Source organism: Fukomys damarensis, unplaced genomic scaffold, assembly GCF_012274545.1.
Source record: "Fukomys damarensis isolate Sample0158 unplaced genomic scaffold, DMR_v1.0_HiC HiC_scaffold_36, whole genome shotgun sequence".
Taxonomy (NCBI): domain Eukaryota; kingdom Metazoa; phylum Chordata; class Mammalia; order Rodentia; family Bathyergidae; genus Fukomys; species Fukomys damarensis.
In genome coordinates, this window is record NW_022900948.1 from 46,695,627 (window position 1) to 46,719,070 (window position 23,444).

The 23,444-nt window shown below is 51.8% G+C and overlaps 1 protein-coding gene across 5 annotated transcripts in view; it reads left to right on the forward strand.

Moving 5' to 3' along the window:
* LOC104864462 (odorant-binding protein 2a-like) overlaps positions 1-23,444 on the forward strand; it is a 59,265-nt gene that overhangs the window by 22,391 nt on the left and 13,430 nt on the right. For 2 of the 5 annotated variants that reach the window (XM_010627428.1, XM_010627432.1), the window contains exon 2: positions 3,769-3,874. The exons of 1 other annotated variant lie outside the window; for it this stretch is intronic. The gene's annotated coding sequence lies outside the window, so the exon portion shown is untranslated. Of the gene's footprint in view, positions 1-68; positions 171-766; positions 1,067-3,768; positions 3,875-23,444 lie in introns of those variants that run through there. 2 more of the 5 variants (XM_010627429.3, XM_010627430.2) reach the window with 2 other exon arrangements.

The following is a 23,444-nucleotide window of genomic DNA, read 5'->3' on the forward strand; positions in this document are numbered from 1 at the left end:
CAAGGGGATGTCACTTCTAATGTCCCACACTATTCTCACCTGCAGGGATGTGCAGGGGGCCAAGGGGGTCGAGCTGGCTCCCCGATGGGAATGCAGGCCTAGGACAGCCGGAGATTTGTCTACAGTTCCGTGGGTTATATCCTGAGTGCCTGGACGTGTCCCTGGACAAAGTAGGTGCTTCACTGGGCCATGGATGCACTCAACCCGCTCCTACAGAGACATCTCGGTGGGCCTGTGGCCCCTCATTCTGCACCAGGAGTTTCTTGCTCTGGCTAATCTAGGTTGGGGTGCCCCAGCTGTAACCCGGAAACTCCTTTACCAATGGGGTGAGGATTGAGTCTGTGGGCTTCTCCAGCCTCACACAAGAGACCACGGCCCTGGGCAGCCCACCGCGCAGAGACAGTGCTGGGCAAGTACTTCCAGGCTCAGGCTCCTTGGTCCTCGTAAGAAGGATCCTTCTAAGCACCTCACTTTCCACAGAAGCAAACTGGGCTGGGAGAGGGGCCCGTCATTCGGGGACCAGCCAGGAGGTGAAGAGTGTCTCCCCCACCCCCCAGCTTAGAGGTGGGCGTGCACCTTTTGAAGAGCGGGTGCCCCCCCTGCTGGGAGGTGGCGAGTCTTTAGTTGGTGCACAGGAAGTTGGGAGGAAGCAGGGGTCCCAGCTCCTCAGGGCAGGTACCATGTGGTTCAGTGTTGTCTCAGCAATCCTGCCTCCTGCAGGGCCCCCATCCTGAGGGACCCAGTGGGGTCCAGACTGACTCAGTTTCACCCTGAGGTGAGAAGCAAAAGGGAGCGTTCAAAAGCAGGGACAGTGAAATGACATACGACATAGACCACAGTGACTGCAGCACAGAAAACTTCACACACACAAACTGGGGTGGAGAGAGGCTGCCTGGGAGAGGTCCGAGTGAGGACTGACCGGCCCGGGACGCTCTGGGTCACACTGGGACTCCTCTGGGACAGCGATCAGAGTCTCCAGACATGGCTGAAACCCCGCTCTCCCCACTGAACCTCAGCAGTCAGGCGAACAAGAGAGCATCCTGCTCACGCCTGCAGCTCCAGACAGGTGAGCTGGCTGGGGCTCGCCCTGGGATGTGGTGTCAGCCATCAGGGTTCCAAGCTCTGTCTGGCCCATCATGGAGGAAGGGAGGTCACCTCCTGGGGTCCCGCACCCAAGCCTCTTGCTCACAGAAGTCCTCCCCCTAGGCCCCGGGGCTGCATGCCTCATAGACAACTGGACACAGTGACACCAGCTCACCCCTCCCCGCCATCCTGGGACAGATCTGGGTGCAGCCAGAGCCCCAACTTTGGGGAGATAGAGCTGGCTTAGGTCCTGGCCCCTCTTTTTGAGAGGTGTGTGGTCCAGGATACATTGTTGTGCCTCTCAGGGTCTCCCCAGTCTCCTATCTGCTCCCTGCGGATCGTTCCGCTGCCACCTGCTTCCTGGGTCGTCCTAGGTGTACCTGCCCACAAACACCTGCATACCTGGGAAACCGAGGGGCAGGCGCTGCGGTCTCTAATGAACACATAGAGTTGGGACGGTCTGCAAAAGGAGAGGAGCCGAGGATGAAATGCAGCTGAACTCAGAGTCTACGTGGGGCGTCTAGGGAAGGTTTCAGTTATGCATAGAAATGTGCACACACAGACATACAGCACACACACGGGCAACACCCTCACATGCACATACAGGCACGAGGTCCACGCACATGTGCAGTTACACTGCGACATACGTGTGCACACCCACACATGCACAGGGGCAAGGTGAGGCCGTTGCCTTGTGATACAAAGCCAGGAAGCCCGAGGGCGGGTGAAGGAGAGGCGGGACCAGAGAGCCGTCTTCGTCTTCGGGCGGTCAGTGCCCTGTTCCCCTCAGCCTTCCTGGAACCTGGAGGGAGGGGAGGGGCAGCTCTGGGAAGAGGCTGAGGGGTGCCAGGGGAAGGGCACAGAGAGCCAGGGAGGTCTGGACACAGGGGCTGACAGCGGCTCAGCCGAGAGGGACTGGGGACTGCGGGGCATCGTCGGGCGCCTTTCTGCTGTTGTTGTCATCACCGTCCTGGCTGCAGACCCCAGAGGCGGGCACATCCCACTCCGGTGCCACCCTCCCCAGGACGATGCTTCCTCGGAGCGTGTCCAAGGACAGTCCGATGGCTAATTACGCAGATCACCTCCGTCCTTTCACCAGGTCCAATCAAAGCAAGGCAACCGTCCTGCAGAGCAGATGGGGGAGACTGCGCAGGGGAGGGAGGGCAGGGTCCTCTAGAGCCACCCGGTGTGCGATGAAAGGGCAGCGGGGAGGCCGGCTGGGAGCGCAGAGCTGACCTGGGACCATGCCGCTGCTCCTGCTGGCTGTGGCACTGAGCCTTTTCTGTGCAGTGGGAGCTGTGTGGCCTCTGCTGACTCCTGCTGACGCCTCCCCTCTGGGGAGGGCTGGGGAGGGGCCTGTGGTGGACCAGGGCTCCAAAGGATGTGGGTGGGGTGCCCTGTGTTGTGTCCTTGGGTCTCTCAGTGGAGGAATGGGTCCCTAAGGGACAGAGCACCATCTGCCTGCCTTCTGGGAGGGTGCACAGGGCCGAGTGGTGGCTTGGGGAGGCCGCCCAGGCTGTGGCCATGTCGCCAGCTCTGTGGGCTCCAGAGAAGCTTCTTAGCTTCTTAAATCCATCCAAATGGGTCCCGTTCGGATTTTCATTTCCAAATGAAAGGCTCATCCACGACCATCTCCACAGAACCATGGATTGTCCAAGAATTTTTGACTTGAAGTAGTTCTGGTGCATTTCACGGCAAGATTTCAGACCTCGGAGGGGACAAGGCATCAACCCAGGCCCTCCTCTGATGGACAAACTACTGGGTTACATTTTATCTTTGATGTCCTCCTCCTAGAAGCTAAACCGACCTGGTCCCTAACAGGTCTGGGGGTCAAGGCCAGTGTCCAGGGACCCAGGCTCTAGTAACAAGTCCAGCTCCTGGGCACACTCATCCTTACCTCAGGACCTGCTCACAGTGACCCCAAGTCCTCCTCTACCTCTCACTGAGCTGATCAGTTGCTGGCTCTTGGCACTTGGGCCCAGGGCCAATTATCACAGGCCTCACCCATGGGCCTGAGGTCTTGGGTGCAGGAGAGAAATGAGGTCAAGGGCGCTTGGACCCCAGGAGCCAGGTGAGAGCTGGGGCCGAAGCTGGCTTGGGGCACTGTGATCAAGACCCCTGCGACTGTGCAGCACTTGTGGACAGGTGCAAAACTACTTCCATTTGGTGCCGGGAGAACCCTGGTGAGTCCCACCCTTCGAGGACCTGGGCACCAGCTGGGGAAGGAGTCACAGACCTGTCTGGTCCCTGCACAGCAGCTAAGTTGTGGTATTCCAGAGGCCCACTAGGGGGGGTCCGTGGTTGTGCTGTCCACCCATGCTGTCACTCCCTGAACTCTGTCCACTGTTTCTGCCGCCCGTCTTGTCTCATCCCCCACAGACAAGATTTGATCTGGCCCTGGGGTGAACTGTTCCCGCTTCCTCAGTGGCCCACTGAGGGTTCCTCTTCAGGAAAGACCCTGAAGGGCTCCATCCCGGCCGGCCTGTCCAGCCCTGCCGATGGTGGCTCGGGGCTGTGCTGTGACCAGGACCCCTAGCCCAGTGTCTCAGCCCTCATCTCACCTGCCCTGAGGCTCTGAACCGAGCCCTGATCCTGCTTCAGCTCCCCCTTCAGCTCCAGCCTGGGTCCCCTTTCCTGGCTCCCCTGCCCTTATGGCCCCACTCATGGATGGCTTCCCCCCTCCAGAGGGAAGGAACCTGGTATGCAACACGCTGGGCCGGGGACATGCCTATTCCTGATGAGACGAAGACTTATGCAGTGCCTCCCTTCATCCTGGCCGAAAATGATCGCAGTAAGTTGGGGTTCGGACCAGTGTTAGGCGAGTACCTCGCATGCCAGGCATCCCCTCCCCGCTCAGCTGTGCGTTCTCCAGTCCCTGCCCTCATCCCCCTATGGCCCTTCAGGCCACTCATCAATCTCTGTAGAGTATGGCGCCCTGTCCCCTTAGCTCGGCGCTGTGCCAGGCGACCTCTGTAGCTGCGGGGACAATGCTCACACTGCCACCGAGCTGGGCGCACGAGGGTGAGATGCCCCTCTGCCACATTCTGTGCAGGCGCTCTCTGTGACCCAGGCTTTCTAGCAATGTTACCCGAAGCCCGGTGTGGGCGCTGTGTTCACTTCTACGCGTAGACAGAGCCTCGTGATCCTTCAGGATACTGTCAGAAAGGAACCCAGCCTGGACTTTCTTCTGGGAGACCCGTTTGGAGAAATGGCTGGAGATCCAGGGCAGGTCCTGGCTTCTGCGGTGGGAAATGGCCCTGGGTGGCGGGAAACAAAGCTGTCCTGAGCTTAGAGTGCAGGTGGGTCCACAGAGGGCCAGTTGTGTGGCTTTGGCTTAGCGAGGTATGCCCGTCCATAACCCAGGAACTGGGCAACTAATGTAGAAGGGTCTCAGTGTTTTGGTGTTTTGAGACAGGGTCTCACTATGTAGTTGAGACTGACCTGGAACTCACTGTGTAGCCCAGACTGGTCTCGAACTCACAGTGATCCTCCTGCCTCAGCCTCCTGAGTGCTGGGATGACAGGCGTGCACCACCACACTTGGCAGGATCTCAGTTTTGAGGCCAGCTTGGTCAATGAGAAAGACCACTTCTCAAAATGAAAAATATGTAAAGGGCTGGAGATGTAGGTAAGTGATCAGGTCCTTTGATCTGCAGTATTGGGAAGTGGGGAGGCTGACCAGAAGGTCCTGCCCTCTCCCTGCACTAAGGTAGGAACTTGAATGGCTTCAGAGAGCCCTGCTTGGGTTCTGTGGGATCTCTTCCAGCCATGTGTTCTTGCTGGGAGCCACATCCTGACGAGCCACGGCTGTCCGAAGGGCCTTAGCGTCTATAGAAGGGAGCACGCAAGGCCATTCCAGGAATTTGTTGGCAGGTGCAGGCCCCAGTGTCCTCAGGGACTGAGCGCGAGTCTCCTGAGGACCCGGGCTACAGAGCCGAGGTGGCTGAGTGGCTGTAGACTATCACCTGGAGGAAGCAGGGGCTGACCTCATGGCTGGGACCCCTCAGGTGGGAGCAGGGAAGGACTGGGCAGGTGTCCGAACCACAGCTGTGCTTGGGTCCTGTGCCCCAGGAGACCCATTGGATCATTCAATGCAAGCTGCACCTGGATGCAGGAGACGAACCCGGCACCTACCAAACCCGTAAGCACGCGGTTGGGAATTCTTTCTTGGAGTAGAGGCCACATAAAGGGACCTGGTGCTTACACGGACTGTGTTGCCTGCAGTTTGGAAACACACCATCTACATCTATGTCCTGCTGGGGAAGAATTTCTGCGTGGCCTACTTCAGTGGCTACATGAACTACATGTACTACCAGATTGTAATGCTTCTGGGTGTGTTCCAGCTCTTCCCAGTTTGTGGGGGTGAGGACTGCGGAATTTCCTGCTGATCAAGCACACTGCCTCGGGGGCCCACACCCTGCCCTTCCCGTCAGGGGACGTGGCTGGGTTTCCTGGGCTTGTGGTGGGAGGGGCTGGGCAAGCCGCGGGCCTCTCTTAGCCTCAGCTCTCCAGGCGCCAATCCTGATGTCCGAAGCCCATGCCCACTCATACCCCACTGGCCCGCAGGTCCTCCCTTCTGTCCCCAGTCAGCTGCTGGTGTAGACACGCTCCGGCTGGGAGGTCTGTTTGGGACACCTCTGTCCTGGGGACATTGGGCAATGTCTGGAGACGAGTGTGGTTGTCATGACAGGAGCAGTGGGGTCCAGGCTTCCAAGGGTGGAGCTGGGATCTGCTCAACACCCTGCTGTGCACGGGACGCTCCCACCCCATGGAGTGGACCCTGCCCCACAGGTCCCTAGGGACCGGGAGGAGTCCTCCACCTCAACTTGTCTCCCCACTAGCCAGCCGGTCTCACCTCCATCCTGGGACTTGCAGCTGTCCCCGCCCTTTGAGTTCTCAGGGCTTCTGCTGCAAGGGTCCTTCCCACCGTGGAGCCTCACTGGTGCCTCCGTCCCTGGTCTGGCGTTCTCTAGCCCCCACCTCCACCCACCACATGCTGACCTGGGGGCCGCCTGGACCCTCAGCTCACTGGGTGGTCCTGGGCCCACGAGTTCCTAGAGATCACCTGGACCGGCCACAGCTTGGCGCCCATGGTTTGGGCTAGAGTAGGGAGCCATCCACAGAAACTCCACTGCCTGCCCACTGCCACCTACAGATCGCGGCTGTGGACTTCAGAGGTCCTCGGTGCTGCCAGACCCTCCCGGATGTCCTGAGTCACTTCCCATGTCCATCTACATGGAAGTTCACGTGACCCTCACGCCTCTGAGCCACGTGACTCCAGGGAGGGCCGAGTCCATACCAGACAGGCTCAGTGCAGGATGGAGTCTGTGTGTGCAGGCTGCCTGGAGCAAGATTTGGGGGTGATGTGAGCATCATCACACAGGAGAGGCTGTGGGTGCAGGTGCTGAGGTCTTGCTCAAGAAGGTCTCGGTGGTGATTCAGGGCAGGGTCACTGACTCCCTCCTTAAGGCAGTCAGCCCAGAGTGGTTCCTCACGGAGGGGTTGGGGCAGAGCATCCCCGAGCCCAGCATGTGCACACACAGGCAGCTCTGTGTCTCTGCTCTTGTGGTCTGGGCTGGTGAGACCCCTCTCCTGTGGGGCTTCAGATGGGGGAGCGACCCAGGGTGCCGACAGCCCCATGCAGGGCTTATCTGCTCTGGTGGCTCATGCTCTGTCCCAGACACAAAGCGATTTCTGCCCGAAGGCTCCAACCTGGCTGGACTCCTTCTCAGGTGGTTTGGGAAGGGACAGTTCTGATCCTGGGATGCATCCTGTCAGTGCACGGAGGACCCCGGAGAGCTGTGAGCACCCAGCCTGGAGTCAGGGCTCCCATGGGGCCCACACTCACAGGACTTGGGGACTCTGCCTTCCCTTACCCACTTGTGCCCCACCCAACCTGCAGGCTGTGTGATAGTTGATGACCCAGAGGCCCTGGAGCTCTTTGGAGAGTTTGTGCCGAGCAAAGAGATGAAAAAAGAAGAAATCATATTTCCTCTTCCCTTTTCCGTGGTTTTAGCCCCTTGGCTGTACTTAAAGCGTCTCTTTTCTTGGGTTAAATGCTGACCGCATGAACACCGCTCGGATCCCTTTTCTCTCTTTCTCGGCCTGCAGAGCTCTGTCAGTTGTCCAAAGGGCCTTAGTGCATAGAGGGAGAGCTGCAGAGACAGGCTTGGAGCAAGGAGCTGCGGACTCAGTCACCTCCTGCCACCTGTGGAGGGGGGGACCAGGGCCCCAGCGTCCACACTTTCCCGCGCCTCTGCTGCCAGTAAAGTTGGTCGATCCCCTTGGCTCTGTGCATCAAGTGGGACATCATGGGGACCTGGGGGATGGGCCGGGCTGGAAGGACCCTGTTCTGTGGAGCCTTCAGGTGAGGGAACCACTTGGGGTGCTGTCAGCCGCGCAGGAGGCTCATCGGCTAAGGTGGCTTGCGTCCAAATGAGACTCAGATGCCCTTTGTGTTCAAAGGTCGGATCAGACCATAGGGATCTGAGGTCCCTTCAGACACTGGCTGTAGGGTGGACACCCTCCCTGGGGAGCCCTGCATGTGGTCCCTGGACAATGGGGCTCCTGCGAGGTCAGCCTGGCTCTGCCCCACTGACTACATACGGGGCAGGGAAAGAGCCAGTGTGCAGGAAGAGCCCCCCTGAGCGGGATGGAGGGGCCTGGGGATAGGGGTTCCTGCGTTTTAAGGCCTTCACCTCAGCATGACAGTTTCTAGACATTTCTTTGCAGCTGGTTCAGGGTTAGGCCCTGTCAGTAGAGGGCGCTGCAGAGTCACAGGAAAAAGGGGCTTCTCCTAATATCACAGCTGTCATCTTCCTCCCGCAGAATTTGGCTGGTGAGGAGCATGCCCAGTGGTGCTCACCTCTGTGATCTCAGCAGCCTGTTGGACAGCTTTCTGGAGGGTTCCACGGCTCCTCTAGCCCACCAGCCCCAGCCTAAGCAAATCTAAGGGCCGAGCCACATTGAGTTTACCACCTCAGTCCTGGAGGAGGATTTATTTTGATTTATGTTATTTGTATATTTTATACTTTCTCTGCATTTTAGTAGCCTCTGCCTTGTTATTAGTTATTCTTCATATTACACTTTGCCTTTCAAATTAGCATGCACCTTTGTCTCCTGACACTCTACCCTGTTAGCTCTGTGTCTTATTTTTTCTATTCTGTGCCTGACATATAGTCCAGCTGTGCCTGCTTGGTGGCAATTACGGAAGTTAGGACTCTGTCCTCCTGCAGAAGATGGAAAGACTAAGGCTAATCCTTCCCAATAGTCACATTTCAAAAGAAAATGTCACAGGTCCTTGATAAGACAAGTTTGAGCTGCACACATACTCACATTTATTTGTTTGTTTGGTTTTTGGGTACTTGGGACCTTGTGCTTGCGAGGCAGGCGATGGAACCACTGAGCTACATCCCTGGCCCCAAAATCACATTTGTAAGTCCTGTTTCAGAAACACGCAAAGAAAGGGGGTGGCCAGAGCAGACAGCAACGTCTCCTGACACCATGAGGCCCTCAGCAGGTATGTATGGGGCCAGAGTCACTGCAGGGCCCTGGCCTTGCCCGCTTGAAGGCTTCTGGCTATGGTCCTGTCAGTGTGGGGTGGCCGGGGTCATCATGTGCCCAGAGTTCTGGAGTTCTTGCCATGCGCAGTATTCAGTGCTCCTGATCCAACATTAGAAGGCTCCACAAACGCCTTGCCACCTGCTTCCAGTGAGCTGCCTCATCAGCAGAGTCCACAGTTGCAAGTCTGGTCTCCTCAGGCAAGGGCAGATACTAGGGGCTGAGGGTCACACTCACTTTCCCCTGAGCTCACATCTGCGTCCCGTTTCTGGGCACCTGGTCTCTTCCTAAGTGACCCAACTGTCACACGGCCAGTATAATTCATGTCACCAAGCAACTCTGAAGCCCACTCTATTAAATTTGGAGTGTGATTATTTTGGCCATTGCTGCCCTATGAGTACAAAACTCACTATTTTAAGGACATTATACAGGCTCTCTAAGTTTTGGGCTCTTACTTGGCTTGAAAGCTTGGCATTTTCTTTCTGATACCTCTAACATGATTAGAAGTCACCCCATCGTGCAGTCCTCTGGTCTTGATCACTACATTTCTGGCCAAGTGCTGGTTGGTTTCCCAACTTTTGCTTCCAGGAGGGGCTTTGTCCTAGTGAGCAATGACAGTGAGCACCTGAAGTCACTGGGTATCATTTTATGCCATTCACCACGTGCATCCTATTTCCCATCGAAAAGGTTCTCTGCCCTGCTTTCTGTGCAACAGAAATATTTTCCCTCTTGTATTTGTCTTCTACTTGCTTTGGTTTCTTTTTGTTTCTCTAATCCTAGGTTCTCAAAGTGGATTCTAAGATGTTTGATGTTAGACTTTTCCTCTTTTCTACTGCATGAATTGAGTGGTATAAATTTCTGTGTCAGCAATGATACAGCATATCCCACCCATTTTAATGTGCTGCGCTTTATTTTAATTTCATCTGGTGTACTTTAAAAATTCATCTCAACACTTCCTCTTGGATCCATTGGTGGTTTAGAGTTGCGCTGTTTGGTTTCCGAGTGTGTGGAGAAAGACTTTCTGTGATATTTCTGGTATCGATTTGTACTTTGATTCCATGTATTCAGAGAGCCCTTTTTATTTGATTTCAATTCTTTTAAGTTCATTACATTTCATATTCTGATTCAGGAGAGGGTCTATCTTGGTACATGTTTCCTTAATTGTTTGAAAGAGATGTGTAGCGCTGTTGTCGTTTGGAGTGTTTTATAGATGTTAATTTGATTCCAGTGGTGATGATGTAATAGACTTCCTTAATGTTTTTGCTGGTCTTCTGTCTAGCTGCTCTGTCAGTTCTTGAGAGGGAAGTGTTGCTGTCTCCAATTAAAATTATGGATTTGCCTATTTCTCCTTTTAGTTCCATCAGTTTTGTTTCACATACTGTGTAGCGCTGCTGTTTAATAAGTGCATATTTAGGGTTGTACATTTGTTGAATTGTTGTGGGAAAGTGAGACAGCATGACAGCCAAATGTTACAGCTATAGCAATTTGAAGACAAGAGACTCTGAAAGTCACTTGAAGGGGTGGAGAAAAACTGAGCTTTATTAGCTGGCTGGCCCAGAGGAATTGACACTCTCTGAATTCTGAGCCCTGAGCTGTAGTGAGAGTGCGTTTATGTACAGTTGGGGAAAGGAACTTGAGAGGAACCTTTTAGGGCTAAGCCGTAGCAAGAAGTGGGAACCTCACAGGGCAAAGTTAATAGAGCATTCTTGAAACCACATACAAACAGTTACATTGTTTGAGCAGAACACTTTGATACATTGGGCAGGAACATCCTGCAGCACAGCTATGCATCTTGAACAGAACATTTTAAGGTAAAAACAAGGGGAGGGGGGCCAGAGCCTGCCCTGTTGTGCATTATTTTCTTATCAGAACAGCCCAGTTATTGTTACTGGGTTTTGAGATGCTGGAGTCTCCTTTTAGAGATGGTTTCTAGATTGCTTCTGTCCTCAGCAAAGAACTGGTCAAGACAAGTGAAGATGGTAGCAAAGTCTTACATTTATTACAGGTAGGAAAAATAAAACAGGCTCTAGAGTGAATTTGGGCCAAGTCAAAGTAGGAGAAGTGAGCCCCACGGCATGAGAGTGGACGACTGTGTAAGGACACAGTAGCCAAGAGCTCAATGTTGATTGTCCTTTCTGTGCCACACAGTCCTCAGGCTGACGTCAGGTCTTGGCCATCCTGTCAGACGCCTGCTCGAGTCCTTGCCAGAAGTCCACATGCAGGGCTTTGGGAACTGCTCTGCACATGTGTCTTGGGATTTTGAAATTAACAGGTCGTGTGTACTTTCCCAGCCAGTCTCAGCCATGGCCTCCTCCCCTGCCTCATCATCGTTGTATGATGTCTCTTAATTTTTCTTTCTCCTGAAATCTGTTTTATCTTATATCAAATTAGTACTTCTGCTTTATTTTGCTTAACATTTGCATATTATGTCTTCTTTTCTTCAGATTTTTTTGTTAGTGTATTTCTGAGAGATTAAATACATTCCTGATGGGGCAGTGGTGCTTGAATACATTGCATCACTTTTACCTTCCCCCTCCCCCTTTCCCTCCCATCTCCTCCTGTTAGGAGCCTCTATCTGCTGAAAAGAAGAGAGAGAGAGGAAAAAACAGAAACAAAAACAAGACCACACGGTTGCAGAGGTTTGTAGAAAGGGAGAGAGAAAGATTTAAAAAAAAAAAAAGCCACAATTCAGAGGGCAAGGGGTTGGGGAAGTGGGAAAGGAAAAATGAAAAGTCTTTGCGTGGACTTACTAAAGTCACTGTCCCAAGGCATTTTTACCTTCTGCTGTGGTCACCAAGAGAACTGTCACTAGCCAGCGTCCTAAACTGGAGATGAAGAACCTAAACCCATGCTACCTGTCGGGTAAATGTGCAGACTCCCATCACAAAAGCAGAATTTTCAGGACTTGTCGGGAAGAGGCATGGAAAGGACAGGCTTAGAAAAGCACACGTGCAAGAATGGAGTGTGAGCACGCAGAGAAACGAGACCCGTTAAGGTCTGGGGCTGGGTGCGTTTACGGAACTTTGGGTGGAATTCTGCAGAAAGCGATGAAAGGCAGTCGTCTCTTCTTCCGGGGAAGGGGTGACGCCCGCCGTGCAGGAGGCCACCGTCACCGCTGATGGGAAAACCCCGCTGCAAGTGAAAAAAGAATAGCTGTGGCCCATTGCAGGTAAAAAGAATAGGCCCGGCTTGTCATCTATTGGTTTTATGTCCTGAAGCTGCAGTTTTTGTTTTTATGATTATGATATTCCTCGTCTCCTTGTAAGCTGTCTTTATTTCTTCCATCCTACCTCACAACGTGACTGCTCCACAGACAAATCTGTGCTCACTTCTTCTTCCTGTCTCCCTCTCCTACTTCTAGGAACTTTCAACTGTCCTGAGCCCCACCTGGAAGATGCAGGACCATCTCCCACCCAGTGGAGCCTTCATTTTGAAGGAAACCTTAATTCATCTCTGCTGGGGGGGAACTGACATGTCCACATCTTCTGAGTCCAGGATATGGCGTTACGAGGTCCTTATTCTGAAGACTATACAGGAAAATGAATTTCTAGAAAAACAAATGGACGAAGGCTTCCTAGTTGTGGCCCACGATTCTTTGTTGAGAGGACTGAGAGACATAGCTCACTCTGTCGAGTGGTGGCAATGTCTCTAAGCACTGTCCTCCTCTGGCCCTGGGCTGGCTGACTCAGGGGGTCAGTTCACCCCAGTTGGAGGAGCAGGGGTAGGGGTTCTGGAGTCATGGAAGGCTCACTACCCTTTCAAGTAAGGACTACCAGCAAGGAGATTGTTCTGCTGGCTTCCCTTACTAGAGGAGCCCAAAGGATGTTCACATGCAGACATGCCATGCACACACATGTAAATACCATGTTCACACCGAGACACACAAAACGCATGTCCACACTCTCACACAAATGACACACATGAACAGAGATGTGCATATACATACATGGAGATACACATCAATGACACGTGTGCATACACAAACACACACACAGACACAAACACATATGTGAGAAATCATGGCCCTGTCTTTTCTGTCAAGGATGCAAACAGGAGCTCCTCCACCTTAAACTTTATTTCACCCTAGGCTACCCTCCTCCACCTCATGCACCTGGGTTGCAGTTGTTACAACTGAATACCAGGAACACCTTGTGCGGAGGACATTCAGTTCCCCCTGCTCTCAAACCCCTTGCCCAGCAACCCTTCAGGCCCTCCCCTCATCCACCTAGCTTAGCCATTTGGAGTAGATTGTGAGCCTTCAATGCAGCCAATGGGGAAACGGTCAGCTGCTTCTCATGCACTAGGACATACAGAGAGCCTGCTGCTGCCTTTCTGTGTGCTTGCTACCTCACCTTAGTGTTGTAGCTCACCCTTCTGCAGAAGTAAACTTCCTTGTTGAGATTTCTTGGTGTGTGAGTACTTTATTTCGGCATCTACAAATCGAGTCTAGAGCTTATTGCCAACAACATGCACATGCACAGCTAATGTACCTACACACATGAATACATGTGCCCAGAGACACAACACAGGCACAAGTTCATCCATGGGTACGCACACATACAGAGACAGACGTGCATACATGTGCAGACACACAAGATCAATATTAGCTAAGTGGCTATACGTGTAATCCTATCAGTTGATTGTAGTCTGACCCATGTTGTACCCACATTGTGACTTCGCTGTATAAACTACCCCCGACAAAGGGTGTCCATGGCCACCCTCTTGGGACACCTCCTGGATACCCAGGAGCTATTCTTTTCCTTATTTCCAACAAAACGGCCCCCATTTCCTCCTTTGTTTTGTGCCTTCATTCCTTGATGTTGTGAGACCACGAAGTCAGCACATCTAACATCTATCAGGTTGGGAGTTATTTTCCCCATACAAAGGGAGAACAAGTGAGAAGTGGAACCAAAGAGCAGTCAGAACTTCAGACAAAGTCCTGTGTCCTCAGCCCTCTGGGCCTGGAACGAGAGAAGAGGGATTAGGCTCTGTAGGAAGAGGAGGTAGATTTAGGAACTTCTAAAGGCCAAACTGATAGGCTGATGGGGAGCAAGACTGAGGGTGTAGAATACCAGCAAGGTCTCCAGGGCCCCCCTGAAGGCACAGTGGGAAGACAGGACACAGGAACCAGGGAAAGATAGCAAGTAACTTGCAGGGCTCAGAGCTGGGGTACACAGCGGAGTGCGGGGTGGGGGTGTTTAGGGCAGGCCTGGACACTGGGTGTGGGGTCTGAATGTCCACGATGAATGGGAATGTGGGGTGGCTTTGCTCTTGGTGGGAACTGGGGCCTGAGTGTAGACCAGCAAGTCCAGGGTGTGAGTCAGGAGCAGGTCTAGTCCAGGCACCCGGGGAGGGAGGGAGGGAGCACAAGGAGCCCTTGTCCTTCTCTGGGCTCCGGGATCCAGGGTGGGCACTTCCCATGCCAATAACTTTCACCTTGGAAAACGCCGCCTCGGAGTGAATGAAAAGGCAGTCAGATGGCTAATTATACAAATGAGCACCGTCCATTCATGGAGTCCAAACCAAACAGTGCAACCAGCCCCGCAGGGCAGACTGGGGGAGACTTGCAGGGGCGGGGAGGTGGGGCCCTGCCTCCAGGGCCACCAGTGTGTGATAAAGAGTAGCAGGAGCCAGGAGCACTTTGCAGATATGGGGACCATGCTGCTGCTCCTGCTGAGCCTGCTGTCTGCCCTGGGAGCCAAGAGGCCTCAGATGACTCCTGCTGAGGCTAAGGAGGTGACAGCCCCGGGGAAGGGTGAGGCCGGGACCTGGGCGTCCACAGTCAGGCTCACGGACTGCGTGAGGGTCTGAGGTCCACGGATCAGAGCTCTAGTTGGATGTCACCAGGGTACCTTGTTAGTCCTTGGCGACTTCTGCCCAGCATAGGAAGGGGTTAGGAGTGACCCCGAAAAGAGCGTGGAGTCTTCCTGCCCCCTGTGTGGGAGGTGCCTGGCTTCTGAGTGGCATCTCAGGGGTGCCTCCCCAGAATGTCCCTGGCCCGGGGCTTGCCAGCCCGGCAGTCCAGGCACCTGCTTCCCTCCTCTGTCAGCTGGGGGCTGCTGAGAAGCTTCTTTCTGTTCACCAGACAGATTGTAGTCAGGGTTTTCATGTCACAGGGAAACCCTCATTCCTGATCCTATAAATAAAACTATGGATTACCCAAGGACTTCCGACTTGAAGACACTGTTGTGTGTTGTATCACAAGATTTCAGATGCTGGAGATGATGAGACAGCAGCTCAGGCCCTGTTTGCAGTGTCCTTCATCTTTGATGCCCTCTTTCTGGGGGCTAAATTGACCCTGTCCCATACAGGTTTTGGGGTTAGTGCCAGTGTCCCTGGCTCACTCTAGTAAGTCCAGCTCTCAGGCCTATGTATCCCAACCCAGGGGCCTCCATGCTGTGACCCCAAATCCTCTTTTTCCCTCCCTTGGAGTTGATCCTTTGCTGGCAATGCTCTTGGCTACCCTTGGAGACCATGCTCTCCTCTCTGCCATTTTTACACCGAATCCTTGGTCTGGTTCCTCTCTATTCCCCGCACCAAGGAGTTGCACCCAGATACTCCAAGATTCAACTATGACCCCAAGGCCCTGGGTGCAGGTGGCAAATGGAGTCAAAGTGTGGGCAAGCTAGGCCAGGAGCAAGGTAGGAGCTGGAGCTGAGGCTGCTCTCTGTGGTGTCAAATGTTCAAGGTTACTGTGACTGTCAGGTGCCTATATATATAGCGTATAGCGTCAGCACTAAGTGCTTTATGGTTTTGGGAAGACTGCTGAGGTCAGTTCTTAGAGGAGCCAAGTTCCAGCAGAGATCTGGGATCCAGGTCCCAGCCGGTGGACCCAGCAGTGGCAACTGTGGTCATGGCATGAGCCATGGCTCAGCTCGTGCCCAGTTTGCCACCCACACATCACTGGCTAATCTTCTTGTCCCCTCTAGCCCCTTTCTTGTCTTCCTGTCTCATCCTCCTAGATATAGAGGTTCAAGCTGGCCTTTGGTGACTTTTGTCAGCTCTTTTTCAGAGCCTCCCAGCAGGCGTGTAGCCCAGGAGAGCTCCTGCCCCAGCCTGCATGGCTTAGCTTGCTCTAGGTGGTGAGATGCTATGCTGTGCTTTGGGCCTTTCCCTCTCTTTGAGTGTCCCAGGCTCCCCTATCCTGCACTGAGGCTCTCAGGCAAGCTTTCATCCCTTCTTTTCTCCCACTTTGGCTCCAGCCTACATCTCTTCTTGAATGCTCTCTACCTCTTACACCTCGCTCAAGGATGGATAACTTCCTCTCTCCAGCTTTTAGGAACCTGGTATGTAATACGCTGGACAGGAGATGTACCTATTCCTGCACTTGTGGAGACTCAACCACTGCCTCCCTTCATGTTTGTCAGGAACAAAAGCTCCCAATTTGAGTTAAGGATGAACTTTAGGTGAGTACTTTGCAGGTGGACTCCCGACTCCGCTCCTGGTTCCTGGTCCTCCAGCCCAGTCCCTTATCTCTCACACTGTCCACGTCACAGCTGATTCAACGTGTCACTCTAATTGAACATGGCATGCTTTCCTGTCATCTCTCCAATGTGCCTGGTGACCTCCAAGACAAGCGGAGTGGTGTTCTCATTGACACTGAGCTTAGCACGGGAGGCCAGGTCATGCACCGGCTGCATTCTGCGTAGCTCGCTGTGACCCAAACCTTGTAGGGCAGCACTGCTAGGTCCTTAAGAAGCCCGAGTGGGTGCTGTGTTCAATTCATGCAGAGACAGAACATCTGAATCCCTCAGGATTTTGTTCTAGGTTTCAAGTCAGTAAGGAACACGGGTTGGAGCAAGGGATGATCCAGGAAACCTTTTGGAGATCCAGGGCAGGACCTGGCCTCCTGGGTGGGAAATGACCTGGGGCGGGCAGGTGCCAGGCTGCCTTGAGCTCACAGAGTGGGATTATCTTTCTCTGCACCTGCCTGACATTTCCCCTGCTGGTTCCACCTGGAACACCCAGGGAGGGAATGTAGGGTCCACAGCAAGCCATGTTCTGGGGCTGTGGCCTGCTTTTATAAAGAGATCCTAGCCAGGAAGTCCTGGGCCTCATCAGCAGGACCATGATAGGAGACTTTGGATGGCTCAGAGGTCCCAGCCTGGGCTGTGGGAGGTTTTTCTTGGGCCAATGTTCCTGCTGGGTGCCTTATATGCCTGTAAAGGGGGCCTCTGATGCCACTCCAGGCATCCCTTGACAATGCCAGTCTCTGTGGTCTTGGGCACCCAAAAGTTGGTGTTGTGGGGACACTGGGTGCAGAGCTGGCTTAGGGGTATGGTGCTTCAGGGGGATGTAGGAGTCAGAGCTTGCTCTGTGGGCTCTTTGGGAAGGAGCAGGGAAGGATTGGGCACATACTTAGATGGAGAATCATGTTTGGATCCCATGTTTTAGGTTTAAAAGTGTGTGCTTTCCTTTCGACATGCAAATAGATGAATTCATTATCCCTGGTGCCTTCTACACCTGTAAGTGGCTAGATGCAAATTCTTTAAGTAGAGCCCACAGAAAGAGATTTGATGGTTACAAGCTTCCTTTCCCCTGCAGCTATGGGATATTTCATCTCCATCCACCTCCTGCCAGGGAAGGAATATGCCATCGCATTCTACAAGGGCATGACGGCCTATGTGTACTATGAGATGATGGAGCTCTTAGGTGTGTACTGGCCCTTTCTTTGTTTTTAGAAGTTGGTCATGGACTCCTGGGACACCAGGCACAAACATGGTGCCCTTCCTTTCTGCCCAGCTCCTTGTAGTTCTCACCTGTTGAGCCATCCCTGGGATTCCTGGACCTTGGTAAAAGAGGAATTTGTAAGCCCTTTGCCTCTCTCGTCCTCAAGTCTCAGATGCTACTCCTGGTACCCAAGGCCCTTGTCCACTCATGACCCACCAGGCCCTGGCCCTGACTTGTGTCCACAGTCAGCCATTGGTGTGAGCATGATTTGACCAGGGGACATAGGTGGAGCCCTGGGACATCAGGCAACATCTAGAGACATGTGTTACTGTCGTGATGGTAAAGGTGGGATCCTGGCACCCACAGGGCAGAGTACAGAGCACCACTTAATCCTGCTCCACCCAGGACACTGACCCCAGAGGTCAGCAGTGCCCATGTGGAGCCCCTGAACTTAGCCTGTCACCACCACGAACCTGTCAGAGGCTCAGCAGACCCCTGAAACTTTCAGTTGTCACCATCCTTTCTTGACTGCCAGAGTTCCCCTGCCTTCTGCTCCAAGGTCCTTCTTGGTGTGGAGCCTCTCTATATCATCTTCCCCAACACTGACAACCCTCCTCCCAACCTCGGTGTGCTGCCACTGTGTCTGTGCATCCTGACCTCAGCCCTCTGGGAGGCTGTGGTCCCACAAGCTCCCAGTGGTCACCTGTGTGTGGGCTCAGGATGGAGTAGGGAGACATGGAGAGGAACCCCTACTACCTGCTCACTAGCACCTTCAGGTCATGACTGTGGGCCTCAGGGGTCCTTGGTGCTACCCAGATTCTGACCCTTGTCCTTCAACCTTTTTTCACTTCCCAACCTTTTTTGCTAGCCCAAATTTCTCCTGTCCATCCTATCTTTCAGGTCACCCCTGTTTCAAGGGAGGACAAAAATCCATTCCAAACAGGGTTTATGTGTAGTGTGGTTTGCATGGCACAGACTTCCTTGGGCAGAATTTGAGCTGAGGATGAAAGGGGCCAAGAGCTTACAAATATGTCTCCTGCTGAGAATCAGAAATCCCAGGATGGCTCTCTGGAGAGGGAAATGGGGGAAGCTGGCCAGGAAGGCAGCGTGACTCTGGTGCGCAGTGTGAGTGGACCAGTTCTGGGGTGACGTGCGTGTTGCCATTCAGGAGGGGCTCAGGGTGTATCCTCTGAGACAAGGTCCCCACAGGTGCCAAAGAGACTCTCCTTCTTCCCTGTCACTCTGGGGGACTATCCTGGGTAGGATGAGTATCTTTGTGGGGCAGGGGACAATCTCTGATTGGCCAGACCGAGACATGGAGTCCTGTTCAGGAGGGGATGAAGGGTTGCTTCTGGTAGAGTTTTTTCACTGCTATGTGAATCCCTCTCACTTTGCTTTTTCAGCTGTTACACTCATGGCTGTCTGTCCTTTGGGGATGGCAGGGGAGGAGGACAGGGCAGGGTGTCCCTGAGCCTAGGATGTGCCTTTGTAGAAAGCTGTACATCTGTCCTCTGCTCTCTAGGATCAGTGTGGGTGGGAACCACTTCCTGTGGAGCCTTCAAAGAAGGAAACCATCTGGAGGGCAGTTGCCCTCATGAAAATTCACTCCAGGCCCATGACTCATGTCCCAAACAAAAGGCAAAAACGATTCCTGCTGGAAGGCTTCCAGCTGGCTGGCTCCTTCTCAGGTTTGGGTTGGGAAGGCTCACATCATAGGTGTCCCTGGATCAGTAGGCTTGAATCCTCTCAGTGCCCAATGGCCTGGGTGGAAATGGCAGTGTCTGCTCTAGAAGGAGGGCAACTCCCTGGAACCCTCCAATGCTAAGTGGCCTGGGCACTCTGCCTCAAAACCAACCTTAAACCAACTGGCCTGCAGGCCGCACCTTGAAGGAAAACCCAGATGTGCTGAGGACCTTTGAGGAGTATGTGGAATGGAAAGGGCGGAACAAAAGTGAGATCATCGACCCTCCTGATACTGGTAAGGGGAAGGGATTTTCCCTTCCCTTTTACTCACGACTTTCACTTGCTGGGTGTACTTCTGGGTGTCATTTCTGTTGTACTATGGTGACTTATGAACACCCCTCCTCATACATGATGTTTTTCTGAGGCTACAGAGCCCTGTGAATACCACAGAGATGTGTAAGGAGAGAGAGCTGCAGAGACTGCCCAGGAAGGAGGATTTGTGGACCATGCCGCCCTCCTCCACCTGTAAGCAGATTTCTGCCTACAAGAGCCCAACACCCACACCTGCTGAAGCCTCTGTCATCAATAAAGCTGGTTGATGTCCTTTGGGCATGTGTGTGACATGGGGTTCAATATGCCTGGGCTTTGTCTCACCCAGACATGAGAAGCAGCTCATATGTGATCACAAGGAGGGACTCTGCAGCACACTCACAGCTTCCTGCGCACACACAGATGGCTGCCATGGGGCAGGGGGAGGGCAGGGGGCTCAGTCTGACTGATGTTTGTGAGGGGAGGAGCGGGGAGAGAGGGTCACAGCAGGGCAGCCTCATTCTGAAACACATGCAGAAGCTTCCTTGTCCCCACAATTCTTGAGTTCAGCATGGCATTAAAACCAGAACCATGTAAATGATTCCAAGCTCTGTCTCTAGTTTGAGCAGTAGCCAGGCCTTGTTGGATCATGGGTGTAGGGTTTCTGAGTGCCTGGATTGCTGAGCACTGTGAGATGGATCCCAGAAAACCAATTCTCTATATGGCTCATTTGGAGCAGGGAGCCCTAGGACTCTCTTCTCAAAGAAAAGTCCTTCACTTTTGCACCTTTTAGCCTGGAAATGGTTGTCTTGCTGATTCCTGGGATGCCCTCAAGGCATCTTTATTATTGTTCTGATGCAAAATTCTTGGCTTCTTTTTTAATGCTCATCTTTTCAACAACATTATTCTCCTCTGCTCCAACTTTATAGGCCTTTCCTTTGTGGAAAAAATGAAAGCATTTTAAATGGCCCTTCTGTTCTTGGTTTTCAGTATAAACCTGGCTAAAAGCTGCCAGCAGTGATCATACCATAGATTGAAATTTGAGCTGTCTTAAAATTTCTGCTACCAGATTATTTTTCCACCCTTAATCTTAGTCTCTTGCAAAGTCTCAGAACATGAACCAAATATAGATAAACACAAGGATATGACAGTGTGTGTGTGGGGGGGGTTAGGTCTAAACAATAACATTCTGTCCATGGCCTCCAAAATGCTCATCCTAAACTTATTACACAAAAATGCATTGAGTTAATCTTAAAGTGTTGCCAAAGTCTTACTTATAGTCCTAGCATTACTGAAAAGTCCAAGACCGTAGTCTCTTCTGTGACTCAAGGTAAACGCATAATCATGAGTCCAGGTGAAAATAAAAAGAGTTACATGCTTCCAGGATACAAGAGCAGAGTAAACATTCCCTTTTCAGAAGAGAGCAATATGTAGACAAAAGAGAATTGGATCAAAGCAATACTGAAATCCAGCAGGGAAAATTGTAAATCCAGTAGCTCCTTGTCCAGCATGCAGATTTTAGTAAGTTATGAACTCTAAAGGGTTTAGGTAACTCTGTCCCTACTAGCCTTGCTGGCTGCAACCCATATGGCCTCTCTCTTGGGTTGGCTCTATTCACCGGCTGTGGCTTTCTTCAGCAGACGTTCCAATTTCCTAGGTTATCCACAGATCCTTCTACTCTACTCTCAGAGCTGTAAGCTTCACTGTTCCAAGGGCTCCTAGAAGGGACTGTGACCCTTTTACACATTTTTGCCTGGTCTCTCAGACCTTATTCTGAAACATAGATGGAAGCCTCTATGACACCATAACTCTTGCATTGTGCGTGCTTGAAAAATAAACAGCACATGGATAATGCCAAAGTTTCTCACAGCTCAGGCAGCAGTCTGCCTCTTTGGACCAAGCTGCAGTGGCCTCTGAGTGCTTGAAACGTGGGGAAATACTTCCCTAGTGGGCCGGAACAAACAGGGTATCTTTTCTGGAGGAAAGTCTTTCAAAGGAGTTTACCCTTTTAGACCCTTAGGCCTGGGATGGATGGTGCCTGAGCATTTCATTAGATGCCCTCAAGCTATCGTTGATTGTACAGATGCAAAGTGCTTGGCCTCTTTAATGCTAATCTTTTCAGTGAGAATAATCTCCTGCCTTAACTTTGAAATCTTCCTTTCTGGAAGAACTGCAAATTTTCAGATTTAGTGTTTGCTCCTGCTTCTCACTGTAGATTTATGTAAAAGCAGCCAACATTATCCATGTTACAGCTTGAAGGCTGGGCTGCTTTGAAATTTCCTCTGGTAGATTAATTAGTCCTTTAAATCCAGCCTCACACAGAGACTTAGGGAATGAGCAGAACAAAGACACATTCTTTGATAGAATGTAACTTATATGGCCTCTAGCTCAGTTTCCAGCAGAGTCCTCACTCCCAACTGAAATCTTGTGAGGCTGGCCTTTACTGTCAACATTCCTATCATCATTTCAGTCTTCTGAGCTATGACCAGAATCATCCCTCAAACTCTACTTACCACAGTCTAGTTATCTCTAGCCTGAGTCTTCCAATTTTCTCTCTCTATTTTTTTATACCAATTATCGAACTCAGGTCCTTGTAGTTGTGAGGCAGGCAGCGGCACCACTGAGATAAATCCCTGGCCCAGAGTCTCCTAATATTCCCAAACTCTCCTGTGATAAGTTCTAAAGGTTTCTAAAGAACATGATCAGGTAGTAACAGCAACAATCCCACCCCAATATTATGTATTAGCCACTTTCCTCTTGGTGGGACAAAATGCTCAAACTCAGAATTTAAGGGAAGAGAGGTTTATTTAGCTTATGGCTTCTAGTTGGTTCAGTCCATGGATCACTGGGATGGATCCAAGGCAGAAACAGCATGGTGGAAGGGCATCTACCCTCTTAATCAGGCCTTACCTCTTAACGTGAGACTTTTGGGTGATGTTTAGATCTAAATCATAACAGCCACTTAGACCTTTGTCTTAGACATTCTGGTCCTAACTGTGGCACCAGGTCCCATGTTAGATTGGTTAGATTTACATCTAGATAAATTTTTTAGTGACTATCGATAGTATTGTTTTAAATTTTACAGTTGAGTTTTAGAATGTAGACATACAATTTTTTTGTACATTTGTCTTCTATCTTGTTAACTTGCCGAACCTACTTATCCAGTTCTGTTTTGTCATGAGCCACAACAGAAAGGATGGGAAGACCCAGGAGATCAGACTTCTCAAACTTGGAATCTGCTGCTTAGGCAGCTGGCTGAGAGCACTTAGTAAGAATTCCATACCCAGAGAACTTCCTTTAAGTGTGTTGAGTGAGACATTTTGATGAGATTTTAGAGTATTTGTGCTAACTCTTGCTAACCACTGGCATTGTAGAAGTTTCATTTTCCATCTTTGTCAACATTTACTGTATTTTGTATTCTTTTTTTTTCCTCATTGAGTTTATTGGTACATTTTAAGTATACAGTACAGTTACATTCATCATTGGGATCTTGTACCTTTACATGACAGGCCTTGGTTCTCATTTTTTCCCCTTACTCCTGCCCTCCCTTCACCCCCTCGTCCCTTCTGTATTTACAAATACTTTATTTTCATTTTCTCATGTGTTTTTTTCTTTTCCCTTATTTCCTTTCCCCTACCCTTCCCACTTCCCCTACACCTTTAGCTCTTTTCTTCCTATTTCACATTGTTGTATTCTTGATGACAGTCACTCTGACTAGGTTGAAATGGAGTCTCAAAGTAGGTTTTTTTTTGTTTTTTTTGAGACAGGGTCTCTATGTATTTCAAACTGGCCTTGAACTCACAGTGATCCTCCTGCCTCAGGCTCCCTAGGGTTGGGATTACAGGTGTGCACCACCATGCCTAGCTCTCATCGTAGTTTTGATTTGTGTCTCAGTCACTTCCTTGTTGCCAAAACACAATCCCTGTCCCTCACAAGTTAAAGGAGGAAAGGTTTGTTTTGGCTTACAGTTTGTAGAAGTTTCAATCTGTAGTTGGCTTATTCCAAGGCAGGGCAGCAAGAAAGAGGGACATGGCAGAGGAGAAAAGGTCAATGGCGTAGCAGTGGGGAAGGAGGGAGAGGTGAAGGGAGGAGGAAAGGAGACAGACCCTTCCATGCTACACCCTTGGTGACCTACCTCTT